Here is a 14,900-nt window from a genome sequence, read left to right as displayed (position 1 = left end):
CACACTCTAATCGAAATGATACCGCGTAAGCGGAGAGAGAAAAGCCCATTCGTCTTAAACGTATACAGCTCTCCGAAACAGAGAAAGGATTGCAGCTTCGGCAGGCTATTCGCAAAAACGAAACAGATAGCAAGCAAAAACCCTATCGTCATTGTCGGGGACTTTAACGCTCATCATCCCGCATGGGGATACAAATATACGCAAATCAAGGGCAGAGAACTCTAGGACAGTATTCTCCACAATGAGCTCATCTTGATCACTGACCCCATCAAACCAACAAGACAGGGCAATAGCGTGAGTAGGGACACTACACCTGACTTAACTCTCACCGGAGGCCAAATCACGGCAAGGTGGTGTAACACGGGGGAGGACCTAGGAAGCGACCACAAAATTATTGAGATCGTGGTAGAAGACGGACCGCCCACACCGAAACCCAAAAAGGTCGCAGCGGTAAATTGAGATCTATTCAGGGCGAACCTTCATACCCGAGACGCAATCAGGGACATAGAATCTTGGGGCACAGACATTCTCGCGGCAGTTAAAGAAGCCACCGAAGAGGTGGAAGCAGACGAAACGCAAGAAGAGGTAGACAGGCGTATGATAGGCCTGTGGCGCAAGAAAAGGGAGCTAGAAGAAAAACTTGCTCAAAACAAGGGGAACAGAAACATACGTAAGCTCCTAGCCAAACAAAATAGAGATATCGAGGAGCACGCGCTCAACTTAACCAGACAAAACTGGGGTAGTATCTGCGAGCAGATGGACCGCAGAATCAGCAAAGCCAACACGTGGAAAATGCTCAGACATCTCTTAGACCCGGACAAGACAAAGTATGAGGCACGACAACAACTACAGAAACTCGTATATAAATACGAAGGCACTAGCGATCAACTAATCTCTGAAGTGAGGGACAGGTACTTGAGGTGCACACCCCCCACACCCCTCCCCGAGTACAAGGGCGCAGAGAATCCTCTTCTCGATGGGCCCATCACCATCGGAGAGGTTAGGGCGGAGTTGAACATACTCAGAACTAAAACTCCGGCAGGACCAGACAGAATCAGCAATCGCATGCTGAGGAATTTGGATGATGCATCAATTAGAAACCTAACAGCGTACATGCAGGAATGTTGGGATAAGGGCCGAATCCCACCTTCGTGGAAAGAGGCCAACCTAGTCCTTATTCCAAAACCAGGTAAGAAACTAAGTCTCGAAAACCTGAGGCCCATTTCGCTTACCTCATGTGTAGGTAAGCTAATGGAGCACGTTATTCAAACGAGGCTACACAGATTCCTAGAAGAACAAAAGCTTTACCCCGACACGATGATCGGATTCAGGACACATCTTTCTGCATGCGATGTTATGCTTCAACTTAAAGAACAAGTGCTAGACAACGAAACAGCTGATACCAGAGTAATAGTCGGCCTTGACGTGGCCAAAGCTTTTGACAACGTTGACCACGCAGCCATACTAGAACGCTTAGAAACTCTAAATGTAGGGGGAAAGGTATACAACTCCGTGACGGACTTTCTTTCAAACAGAACAGTTATTCTCAGCCTAGGAGGGAAGGAAGAGAAAGGCATAAGGCTGGGAAACAAAGGTACTCCCCAAGGCTCGGTCCTATCACCAACACTCTTCAACATTGCAATGATTGGCTTACCACATAAATTGGCGTGTATAGAAGGGCTCAACCACACAATATACGCGGACGACCTCACCCTCTGGGTTACCAGAGGCAGTGACGCGCACATCGAAGGTACCCTCCAAAGAGCGATCGAGGAAATTGAGTCGTACCTAAAACAAATAGGACTCAAATGTTCTGCCGAGAAATCGGAAACGCTCTTCCTCGGCCCACGAAAGAGACAAAGAAAGCCCCATGAACATGGGATAACGCTAACGGTAAACGGGGACAAAATACCCTCAGTGGAGATGATTAGAGTACTGGGTCTTAGGATACAGGCAAACGGTAAGAACACCGAAACGATACGAAAACTCGAATCGAGTGTAAGCCAGACGTGTAGGCTACTCAAAAGAATAGCAAATAAACACGCGGGAATGAAGGAGACGAACCTCTTAAGACTAGTTCAATCATTTGTAATCAGCAGAATCACATACGTGGCACCACACCTACGGCTAGCCAAAGCAGAAAAAAACAAGATTGAAATCCTAATTAGGAAAGGCGTCAAAATCGCTCTGGGCCTCCCCCCGTACACATCCACCCAGAAAATTCTGAACATGGGGATTTCGAACACACTAGACGAGCTCATTGAGGCTACCAGCGTAGCGCAACAACGACTCCTACGCAGCCATTCGGGGCTAAAAATACTAGAAAAGCTAGGCTTCGAACCTCGAGCGCGGCTCAAACACACGGAGAATATCCCAACAGACATAAGGAACAAAATCAGAATCCCACCACTCCCAAGGAATATGGATCCGGTACACCATGAGGGTAGGCGAAAGGACAGAGCGAAAGCTCTGCAGAAAAAATTAGCCAATAGACAGGACGTGGTTTACACGGACGCGGCGGAATATGAAGGCAGAACGGGTTTCGTAGCCCTAGCGACCAGGGAGGGCGGAGACCGAGTCTCGTGCTGCAGCACCCAACAGAGAGATGCAACAGCGGCTGAGGAGGTAGCCATTGCGCTGGCTTTAACTCAACGGAATGTCAGGATCATTATAACAGATTCCAAATCGGCTATCCTCAACTACAACGCAGGCAGGGTATCTGTCGAAGCAGTCAAAATTCTGAATGCCGGCCCGACACCGGCAGAACTAATTAACCTTGTTTGGACTCCTGCCCACGAGGGCCTCCAGGGAAACGAGACAGCGCACGCATTGGCCCGAGGACTCACACACCGGGACCCCAATGCGGTCTCGTCGAGCAGAGAGCCCCTTCAGACGAGCGAGGAGCTGAACACGTGCCAAGATATTCTTAGCCATTACAGATTAGGAAGACAGACATTACCTGGAGCATGCAAGGGCCTCAGCAAAAAGGAAGAGGTCATATGGAGAAAGTTACAGGCGGGAGTTTTTCCGAACCCACTCGCACTAAGCAGATGGCATCCGGCGATCCAAGACCCCAGGTGTAAACATTGTAATGAAATAGCAGGCATGATCCACATGGTGTGGACATGCGATAGCCACAACGAACCAGACAGGAATATAGAGTCCTGGGAGGCTTTAATGGCCAGCCAGAAAGAAGAAGAACAAAAAGAAGTCATCCGTCTGGCCCTGGACACCGCTGAATCCCAAGGCATCCCAGCCTGCTGAAAGGGGAGGAAGATGACGGCGGTCAAGACTAGTCTTTTTCGCCCTCTGATTCCTTGACGGGTGCCAATAAAGTCATTTCATCATCATCATCATATCTGGATATTAAGGCGGAAGCCTTTAATGTCTCACCGTTGTAAGCAGCAGTTGTCGACAGAAATGTCACGCATTTCAGTTGGTGGAAACGGTCGTGACGTCAGACGTCACAGTGCGCGAATTTCAAACGGGCCCAATTGTACTTTGGCTAGCAACCATGCAACCAATTGAAGGGATCGTATATAGTGATGCTCCAAGTAAGTGGGACTGAGCTTAGCTAATTGCTTAATTACCCAATTAGCCTAGTTAACTTAACTAGTCAGGCCATATAAATAAATAAAACAGGGTAGGAAATTGGTCGAGCTCGGGAATCGAACCCCGGTCTTCAGCGTGCGAGACGAGCATGCTGTCCACTCCGCCATGCCAGCTTTTTTTTTTCTTTATTGTCTCCGCCATGCCAGCTCAATGGTTTGGAATGAACAAAGGCGCGTCTAGTGAATACGGTGTCTTCACTCACTCCCATCCTCCTCCCTTCCCTTCCGGCGAGGTTTAGGTGTCCACCGAGATATGCGAGACAGATACCTTTCCTTTCCTCAAAAACCAATTTACCGATGAGCGAGGCGTAGAACCGAATGGGCAGTGGCGTTCTATGGACTCCCTGCCAGCGTTGCAAGACGCTGTCGCGTTCCACTCTAGAGGCGAAGCTTAACATCTTAACCACACATCAGTGACCACACTTTAGGCAAAGCTGCTTTAGGTCAAAAAAGTGCCCCCCTGAATTTTGACTGGTGTCCACCGAGATATGTGAGACAGTTACTGCGTAATTTCCTTTCCTCAAATACAATTTTCATTTTCTTCATTACGGGCCCTCTTTGTCGTCTTTCACTCCCACTTCCTCCCTTCCTCTACGGTGCGGTTCAGGTATCACCGAGATGACAGAGAATTACTGCGCCATTTCCTTTCCTCAAAAAGCGTTGCGTTCAAAGGGCAAGGCATCGCGCCGAACGGGTGGTGGCGTTCCGTGGACTCCCTGGCAGCGCTACAACACGCTGTCGCGTTCCACTCCTAAAGGTGAATCTTAAGCGTCATTAATTAGCAGTTAATCAGCATTCAGGCATTAATCAGTAATTAACCATTAATTAGTGATTTGTCATCTCTTAGTAATTAGTACTCAGTTATATGTGACGCCACCAGTGCCACAGAAGCAGCGAAAGTGGTGCGGAAAACACTTTCGCCTCTACGCACTTTAGACAGTCAAAGTGCACCCTGAGTTTTTACTTAGTAGCACGTGCGTTCTGGTTTTGGTGTTTTTGTTTTCTGTTTCCTTTTATAAGCGTGTTTCCTGTGCTGAAACTTTAGTTGAGAGTCAGCGCTTGCTCCTGTGTATAATCCGTTCGTCCCCGTTTGTTCGCGCTGTTTTTTGCATAATGTATCACCAACTCGCCCGCTTAGCTATCTTGTTACACAGATAGTGGACCACCTAATTGGTGTAGGATGTTCAGAGGGGTCTCAAACGATTCATTGCGTTACCGAGCATACGATTACTATTTAAAAACATAGCATACCATAGGGCGTCGCACCGACGACCTTTGCTTCCCAAACCGTGACTTCTTGAAACTTCAAACGTCCACTACGGCCCAATTGACGTAGGGCATTTAAAGTCGTGCCAAACGATTCGTCTTTTTGCGCTGTATAAGTTGGCATCAAAAAATTATATTTCCGGATGTAACGACGAATTTCTACCTTATATAGCGAATATATCTAATGACATTATATTTGCTCGATATTGCCAACGCTCGATCTAATACGCTGCCTCAGCGCTTAGCTCATCCCTCCTTCCCCACTCCGGCGTGCACCCTATGAACAGAACCCTTCACCTCTTCCTTCCACATCCTTTCCCTCTGCCCGACGGACCAACCTCAAGACCTGGGAGGACTGGAGACCCTGCTGCGCTCGGAGGACTCGGCCGTGCAGACCATCGCCACCGGCCGGGATGCCAGTGTTATGGACCTTAGGATCATAAACACTAGAGTGCAGTGGGGTCGTGCGGGGACCCTAGGGCATGCCCCGAATTCCTATTACAATAAAGTTTTTCTCTCTCTCTGCGCACCTTAGCCGCGCTTTAAGTTAGGAAACCGATGAAGAGCGGAGATGAAGGTTGATCTTAAAATGGCCTTCATAACCAAAACTCACGTGCGGTAACAACAGATAAAGGAAAGGAAAGGTTCACAAACAACTGGCCCCCTGGAACATTGGGCCCCTTAGTCGCGCTTTAAGCTATGAAACCTATAAAGAGCAGCAGCTTCAAAAGCAAAGGTAAAGCGCATAACTGCCCCCCATGGAACAGTGGACACCTCAGTCGCGCTTTAAGCTACGAAATCGATGAGCAGCGGGAGCTGCGAAAGCAAGGAAAGGCACATAGCTGGCATCTTGGTACAGTGGACATCTCAGTCGTTTTAAGATTCGTGCTTTAAGCTACGTGGCGGTAGTGAGAGATGTGCACTGCTTGCGATGGCATTGACAGCGTTACGGCAGAAACGCGGCACTGAAGTCATACGCCGTCGGCGTTCATAGTGTTCATTGGCGTTGTCAACGTTTTAGATTCCGATTATTTGAAGAAAATGAAGTGCACATAACTGGCTCCCTGGGACAGTGGACGCCTGAATCTAGCTTTGAGGTAGGCGGGGTGGCGAGAGAGACAGAGATATGGGCTACATGCTTTAGCGCTGATGTTGCGGCAGGCACGCGGCACTGCAGCAATAGGCCGCAGCGTTCATTGGGTGAGCAAACTCTCGCCATCAAGCACTAACTGCTACCTGCCAGGGTTTCAGGGTGGGCGCGCTGCCTATCCAGGGTCCGGAACGCGGTCAGCGCCACAAACGTCAAGCCAGGTTCAGGAGGAGTTGAACCGCAGTATTATTATTATTGCGAAAGCAACACTACGCTAAGTGTAAGTGTCGCCAAGCCAGAGAGTCTCATCTGCGCATGCGCCAGGAGCGAGTGACGTCAGAGCAGCGCGGAGCCCCTGCCGATTCCTCCGCAGCGCCGATGACTAAGAGGTGCCCACGACTCCGCTGCGCCAGCAGAGCATTCTCTAGGAGGAGTGACGTCACACGGCGCACAGCTGGAGCGCTGGGGCCACCGCCGACTCCTCCGCTACCTGGGTGACTCAGAGGTGCCGCCGGCGCTGCGATTCCCGCCCCGTTGCTTCCGCAGGTCTACTCGGAATGGCCATTGGTCAAACCACAGCCATTTTTTTAGTAAACGAAATGATGCAGTAACAGTCTCACCTTGGTGGACGCCCGAACTGCGCATGATACGATTTTTTTACACAGCCCAAGGTTCGAATTCCGGTCGTATTAACTTTATGCTGCACGAAACGCTGAATCGTATGACACTATCCCGAACATTCTGCGGCGATTTTAGAGCGCAGCTATACGGCGCCCGTTTCTTTTCGCGGCGTCGCCGTCGCCATCGCCGTTGTCCGTCGCCGTTGCCGTCGTCCGTTGTAACCAGCAGTGGACACATTGGTCGCCCTTTAACTCTTTCGCTACCGCGGAAAAATGCACGATTTGGAGCGTACTGAAAGAATTTTTTTTTCTCAAGAACTAATACACCCAGCACATATTGCAATGCATGAAATTGTAGCTTATTAGTTACACTTCTGAATGAAACAAACACCAGAGTTGTGTGTGCAAAAGTAAATGAACATTTATTTGTGAAATTTGCTAAAAACACAAAAAAAGTAAATAGCAAAAACAAAAATTACCGGCTGCACTAAGCCCGAACTTGATTAGAGGAAAACTGGAATATACAAACTGTTGCACATGTTTATAGCTGTCATTATTCACAGTTACAGCAATGAGAAAAATTTACTGCACTTTCCATGGCTTGTCAAGTCAGGGGTCATGACTGTGGTGCCACTGTGAAGAGCAGTCAGAGGTGAAGATGTGAAGTAGAGGTAGACTGACAAGTGCTTCACATAAGGTTTTAACTTTGTTCCTCCCTTGTTCTCTGATAGCCCAGTTTGCAGTTTCTTCTTTTTTTCATCCTTTTCGGTTGGTGTTGAATGGATTCTATGAGAGGATTGGGGCTGTGGACTTCTTTTCCCTCATCATACCCGAAGATTTCTTGAATGAGCTGCTCCCTGAAAGCCAGCTGATAAAATTTGGCATTTTAGGCAAGCTCTAAAACATCAGGATCGATGAAATAAGTTTTATCGATGTGGCTCAAAAGCCAGGACACTTTTCAAGTGTTGCCAATAGAAGCTGCCGCCACTGAATCATCCGGGTCCGTTACGTGCAAAAAAAAACAAAAACAAAAAAGCGAAAAACCAATTTTGAGAAATTATTTTTGATGGCAGAGGGCCAGAATAGATTATTCTGGTATTTCAGTAGAGATACAGTCGTGGCAGGTCAACAATTCCAATGTATATGATGATTCCAATGAACATCAGAATCTCCAACAGATTCACGTCTTCCCATGAGCCGTCACGCCGAATTTGCTGAAAATCTTCATCCATGCATACTTATTAGTGTTTCCGCACACGATCTTCATCATTTCCGCCGTGAAGAGCATCAAAAAAAAGTCGAGAACTCGAGCAAATCTCCGAGCGCCGCTCCGCAGCGATGTGCCGATATGGACACCTAGCTGTCGTCTTGGTTGAAAAACGCGACGCGACCTTGAGCATTTGGCAAACTGTCTTCGCCATATGTTGTCAAGACCCTGAAGCACAAAAATAAACCACTGTCATCAATTACAAACCGTATGCACCGCAGAAAACACACAGCGAACGAAAACAGAACTTACATGCAAGTACGCGCTGACGTTCCAGGCTCCCGAGGCGAAGTCTCGCTGCCGAAACCGCAATCCAACGTTTGTACATTGTTGCCCGACTAATAACCGCTGCTTTCGTCGCAAAAAACGAAACCGAAACCGGCCGACATGCTCGGTGTCAGCTTTCGCTTCCGAGGAGCGCGCGGCGACGCGGACGCCATTTTCTCCGGCTGACGGTGCTGCGGCCGTTCAAAGTTCTATTGTTCACGGCGCCCCCTCATGTCAAAACACTGAAACCAAGGCTGCAATCGAAAGAGCAGTTGTTGAGCTCGCTAACTAAATGGCGGAGCACGTCCACAACGCTCCAAAATTAGCTTTTTTGCGCGGGCGATTTGAATCGATCATATGCGAACGATCGCCTATGGCGCGGTAGCGAAAGAGTTAATCTACAAAACCAATGGAGCTGGGGCTTCGAAAGCCGAGGGTAAAATTGGTAAATTGGTTTTTTAAGAAGGGAAATGGTGCACTATCTCTCACACATCTCGGTGGGCACCTGAACCAGAGGGAAAGCGCATTAACTGCCCTCGCAACAGTGGACACTTAAATTGTACTTTATGCTACGTGGCGGTGGTGGTGGGGGTGGAAAACGTTTATTTGCTCTATTTTACAAGAGTTTTTTGCGGCTTCAGATGGAGTCTCATCTTATCATCAAGGTCGGTTCCCCTAGTCCAGGGCTCCGCTGAGGGTAGCTGCCCTGCGTGCACGCCTTACTAGTCCTTGTTGGACTTTCAGGATGTCGCTGGATAGCATCCTCTCCCTCTGTTCCGCACTCGGGTTTTCTATTATGGGTAGCTTGCCTATTTTCTGGCAAGCCCATGTGGTATGGTACAGGGTTGGCTTGTCTCCGCACCACGGGCACTCGCTCTTGTACTGTGTGGGGTAGATTTTACTTAGGATGTTTAAGCACGGGAATGTTCCCGTTTGTAATTGTCGCCATGCTACGGCGTCTTCTCTATTGAGTTGTTTGTGTGGGGGCGGGTATTTTCGTCTGATCCCTCTGTAGTAAAGAATGTCTCTATAGCTTTGGGCTACCGGCTCGGGTTTCTCAGCGGGGCGGGATTGTTGGATGCTTGGTTTTTTGCGCACCCTTGAGCTATCCTATCCGCCTTCTGATTTCCCGTAATTTCCCGCTACGTGGCCGTAGCGGCAGATGTGTGCTGCATGCTTTCGCATTGACAACGTGGTGCCAGAAACGTGGCGCTGAAGCCGTAATCCTTCGGCGTTGGTTGTGTACATTGGCGTTGCCGTTAGTAACGTTTTACGCTGCGTTCATTTTAAGGAAAGGAAATGCGCATAAATGGCTCCCTGGGACAGTGGGCGCCTGAATCACGCTGATAGGTACGTTGGGTGATGAGAGATGTGGGCTGCAGGCATTGACAACGATGTGCCAGAAACGCGGCGCTGAAGCCATAGGCCATCGGCTTTTATTGTGTTCATTGGCGTTGGCGTTTGCCACGTTTCACTCTCCGATAACTTTAAGGAAAGGAAGTGTGCATAACGGGCGCCCTGGGTCCGTGGACGCCTGACTCGCGGTTATAGGTGCATGGGGTGATGAGAGAGATGTGGGCTGCATGCGTTAGCGCTGACAACGGTGAGCAAACTCTCGCGATCAACCATTAACTGCCACCTGCCAGGCTGGAAGGCCGGGTGGGGACTTTAATGTAGATATGAAGACAAACAGGAATTCCTTACCACTCATGTCGAGACCTAACACTTTCTCAGTCGCTGTGTGCATGGGTAGCCCAACTGCCTGTTTGACGCATTTTCTGATTATGGCCTCCACTTTCTCTTTTTCAGCTGACTTAAGATGTAGGTAAGGGCATACGTAAGCGATGCGGCTGATCACAAAGGCTTGTACTAAACGGAGAGATTATTGAGGCGGTAACCGTCTCGCAGTACGAACGACTAACGGCCACACCAACTGGCAGACACATTCTGTCCACACTAGGCATAACATGCGAACGACAAGGCGGACCAACAACTGACCTTCCCAAACATATACGCCAGCTTCTGGTCATTCCTCCACTACCTCGGAACATGCACCCAAATTTCCACGCTGAACGTCGTGCAGAGAGAGCCAAATCATTAGGCAAACGCTTCCTTAATGATACCTCTGTGGGATATGTTGATGCAGCTTATTCTTCGGCTGACAAGATGGTAGCTGTGGTCACCACGGAATGTGGTCCACTCATAACTGGGGGCACTATACGCACTCAGCACACACATGTTGGAGAAGAAACAGCCATTGCTCTAGCCATTGCGGGGTCCTCGGCAGAAACCATTGTCAGCGACTCAAAATTGGCGATACGTAACTACACGTTTGGAAGAATCTCTCCACAAGCAGCACGGATTCTGCTAAATTATCAGCCCACGCGGCGCATTCGCCTAATCTGGACGCCTGCTCATGCCTCCCTTGCTGGTAATGAGGCGGCTCATAACCTAGCTCGAGAACTGTCCCGCCAAGCTCGGTCGTGCAGTCCACCCGCCCTATACTCCGGCAAGGACAGGTTGTTTTCTTACAGAGAAATCCTGCAGCACTACAGGCTTGCAAGACTCAGATTCCCCCCAGCAGATAAAACGCTTTCCCAGCAACAGGCCAAAGCCTGGCGTAAACTCCAAACTAACACCTATCCAAATCCCCAATTGTGTAGCTTCTATTCGGATCGACTCTACTCAGACAAATGCAAAAATTGTGATGCGAAAGCTGATCTAAATCATATGATCTGGAACTGCCCGCAGTCCCTACCCGCGAGTCGATTCAGTACCGACTCTGATCATTGGGAGGTCCTATTGCTCAGCCCCGACCCGGGGACACAGATCAAGCTCCTCCAGCTGGCTGAAGACGCCGCCGCTGCCCAAGGGATAGCGGCCGCCGTTTAAGCGGGGGGCGACTTCGGGTCGCTCCTCTATATCCGCTGGTAATAAAGTTCCACCACCACCACCACCACTCATGTCGGAGAACATTCCATTCCTCTCGCTCATAACGTCTCCCACGGCTTTGACAACCTCGCGAAATATTTGAATATAAGTCTTCTTTGAGAGCAAGGCAGAAATTTGGGCGAGTTGGTAAGCATTCATGATATTGTTCACAGCGCAACAAGAACGGGAAAAACGAAAGACGAAAGAGTAACACTTTCGTCTCTTTCGTCTTTCGTTTTTCCCGTTTTTGTTGCGCTGTGAACAATATCTTCTTTGAGAACCAGGCATTGGGGCAGCATGTCGAGCATATATTTATCTATTTATCCCATCACAAAACTTCCTTCATGACAATCAAGAACTGTTAGCGGAGTTAAGAAGGCATATGTGTGAAAAATAAGTTATCTGTAATTCCACCTTGTACATACATACATGCCTTGCTCGAATTATTTGCCTCAATCATGCCTTGACCAAAACCCTACAGGCAGCCACTTCCTCTCTTACCTCCCAGCTTACAAAGCTAAATGATCACCTTGCCACGTTCACCACTCCCTCCTCCACCGCCCAAGTCACCCCTTTGGCTGATCTTGTCGAAACCACCACACAAGCACACCACATTCGCTTGGTTCAGCAAGAGATATCGGTTCTCCAGATTCTTACCACCCTCTAAGCACAATCAAAGCAATTGGAATCCTTCACTACTACGCTCCACTCCCTGCATGACTCACTGCCCCCGGCCAAAAAGAAGGAACGCGTAACCTCACGAGCCTCTACCTCTACACTATCATAATGGCTTTTGACGAGGACCTCCAGATTGTGCAGTGGAACTGTCGAAAGCTGCGCCATAATAAGACCCCCCTCCACTAGTATCTCCTCACCCGCCCCTCCCTGCCCCATTCTCTCTTTCTCCAGGAGACTCGGACGGCCGCACTGTCCCAGGCTACCGCGCCTACCATGCCACTACGTCCACAGCACTTTCGTCTATTTATGTACGCAGCGACGTGCTCGTGGAGCCACTTAACATCCCCTCCGCCCTCCTTAAATATTTAGTTGGTGTGGTCTATTACCATCCTTCTTCTTGCGTCTCACTCCCCCTTTCGTCTTTCTACAACCCCCCTGTCACCTCCCCTTTATTCTCTGCCCTGGGCAAGTTCCTTTACTCTCTTCCTTCTAAGTCCCATCTCCTCTTTGGTGGTGACTTCAGTACCACTCATACACTCTGGGGCTCCCCTCAAACCCGGCCGCCTCCTCCACTGTCTGGCCCAGGAACGCCACATCACCCTTAATACTCCTGGCTGCCCTACACGAGCGGACACTGCCTCACAGCGCCCCACGACACCTGACCTACTTTCTCTCGGGGTTCACTTTCGTTTCACTGGCAGGTGACAGCTGAAACAGTTCTCAGTGACCACTTTCTCGTCCATATTCACACCTCTCTTTCCCACATCCCTCGATCTCATCCGGTCATTCACACCGACTGGCACGCCTTCCGCACTAATCTCGCCTCCGACTCCTTTCAGTCCTACGACGACTGGTCGTCGCGCATCACTGCAGCGCTCACGTCCAGTAGCCGTCGCATTCGCACTTGTCATACAGTCCCAGACCCAGATGCTCATCTTCTCCGTTTATGACGTCGCCGTAAACGTCTTCAATGCTCCTTTCGCTCCCAACCCCACAATGTCCAACTATCCTTCCGGATCACTGCTCTGCGGGCCGAGATCGTCACCCACTGCGCCTCACTCGAGCACTCTCGTTGGAGTGCTCTTTGTGACCGTCTTGACTCTGCTTTGCATTCGCGATCCACATGGTCTCTCTTCAAATCCCTCCTTGGCACTAAGCCTGCCCTTGCTCCCACTCTAGCTAAAGCCCTCACTCAGGGGACTCCCTCTGATGTTTTCGATCAGCTCGCCTCTCTCTACCTCCCTCCCCCTCTGGCACCCTCCTACCCGTTCTACTCGGGCGGACCTAACCCCAACCTGGACCACTCCTTCACTCTCCGAGAGCTCTAATCGGCTCTGGCTGCTAATTCTACACGCTCGGCTCCCCGCGAGGATGCCATTACGTATACCACACTTCGCAACCTTCCTGTCTGCGCCAAAGAATTCCCCCTTCAAACCTACAATGAGGCCTGGAACAGCGGCTGCCTGCCGAGCTCCTGGACCTCCTCCCTCATTTCTATGATTCCAAAGCCGGGCAAACCTCCCTCTCTCTCTAACCTCTGCCCAATCTCCCTGACATCGTGTGTTGCGAAGACCCTTGAGCGAAAGGCCTTGACTCGCCTGTCTAATTTTCTCGAGGCGAGGGAATTCTTCCCCCATTCTCTCATCGGCTTCCGACGCCGCGTCTGTGCGCAGGACATGTTTCTGATTCTCCAGCACACCTTTCTGTCACCTACCCATACTCAAATTCATGCACTTGTGACCGTAGATGTTCGCAAGGCCTTCAACAGTGTTTTCCACGACCACATCCTTTCCCAGCTCGACGCCCTGGACTGTGGCCCCCGCATGTACTCTTATATCCGTTTATTTGTCTGTAAACGAGTGGCTCGCTTTCGAGTAGACACCCAACTGTCCGACCCCCACCACCTCACCTGTGGCGCTCCTCAAGGTGCTGTTCTCTCTCCTACCCTTTTCAATCTTACTATGGCCCCTCTCGCCTCCAAGCTAGCTGAAATTCCCGACCTGCATCATATATTTTACGCCGATGACATCACTCTGTGGTGTTCGTCGGGCTCTCCTGGTCACGTACAGGACACCCTGCAACGTGGCCTAGGTCTCATTGACTCCTTTCTCACCACCGCTGGCCTCTCTCCTCCTCCTGAAAAATCCGAGCATCTCCTCCTCAACCATTCCTCATACCAGCGCTCACACAACCACTACGTCTCTCTCCACCTTTCTGGCTCTGCCATTCCTGTCGTCACGCAGTGCAAAGTTCTTGGCTTTCCTTTGCATGCGGCCAAGAACGTGCAAGCCCTCCACTACGCTGTCACCACCTGCCACTCCGTAACTCACCTACTGCGGCGCGTGGTCACTCGGCGCTCAGGTTTCCACAAGGCTCATGCGTGCTGAGTTGCCCACGCGCTGGCCCTCAACAAGGTCATGTACTTTGCACCCTGCATTTCCTTCAATCAGACTCAACTTAGCACTCTCGAGACTGCCCTTGTGGGCCTCTACAAGGCAGCTCTCAACCTCCCTATCACTGCCTCTACCGCCCTGTATCATTCCCACCTCCCCGCTCCTGAAACCCACACCAGCGGGTCGTACCTACATCCTCCGGATGCACTGTCCCTCGAGGTTCTCGCCATTGCACATGCCCTTCAGTCATTTGCTCTCCTGCCCTCTCTTCAAGAGTGCACAGTCTATTCAGACTCACAAGCCGCTATACACCACATACATAAACGCACCCTAACCCCTTCTCTCCAACAGGAGGTCGAACGAGCGGTCTCCGCATTGCAGCTTTCCATTGTTTTCCTCCGCTGGGTCCCTGGGCATTCAGGGATTGCCGGAAATCCGCTGGCCCATCAGCTCGCCCGCGACACATTTTTGCGGGCACCGTTGATCCCCTGGCCCAAGCCCTGGGAGGATGGTGGGAGACTCACCCTTCACCGCACCATAAAAGAGGTCTACCTCGAGCTCCGCCTAGACAAACGCCTTTACCCTCCCCTTCATTCATCACTCACGGTGCCGGGGGCTCGCCTTCTTCGGCACATCCAAATGAATGCAGTTATCACCCCGTATCGCTTCTTTCTCTATCGCTATCTATCCGACCCTTCCTGTCCCAATTGCCCCTGTATCTATGCGGAACTGGCCCATTGCCTCTTCTATTGCCCGGCTGCTCAGCAGTCGGGCTCC

The sequence above is a fragment of the Amblyomma mixtum genome, chromosome 5 (assembly GCF_055824585.1).
Source record: "Amblyomma mixtum isolate Tamu chromosome 5, ASM5582458v1, whole genome shotgun sequence".
Taxonomy (NCBI): Eukaryota; Metazoa; Arthropoda; class Arachnida; order Ixodida; family Ixodidae; genus Amblyomma; species Amblyomma mixtum.
The sequence above is the reverse complement of the archived record's forward strand: the minus strand, read 5'-3'. Positions refer to the sequence as shown.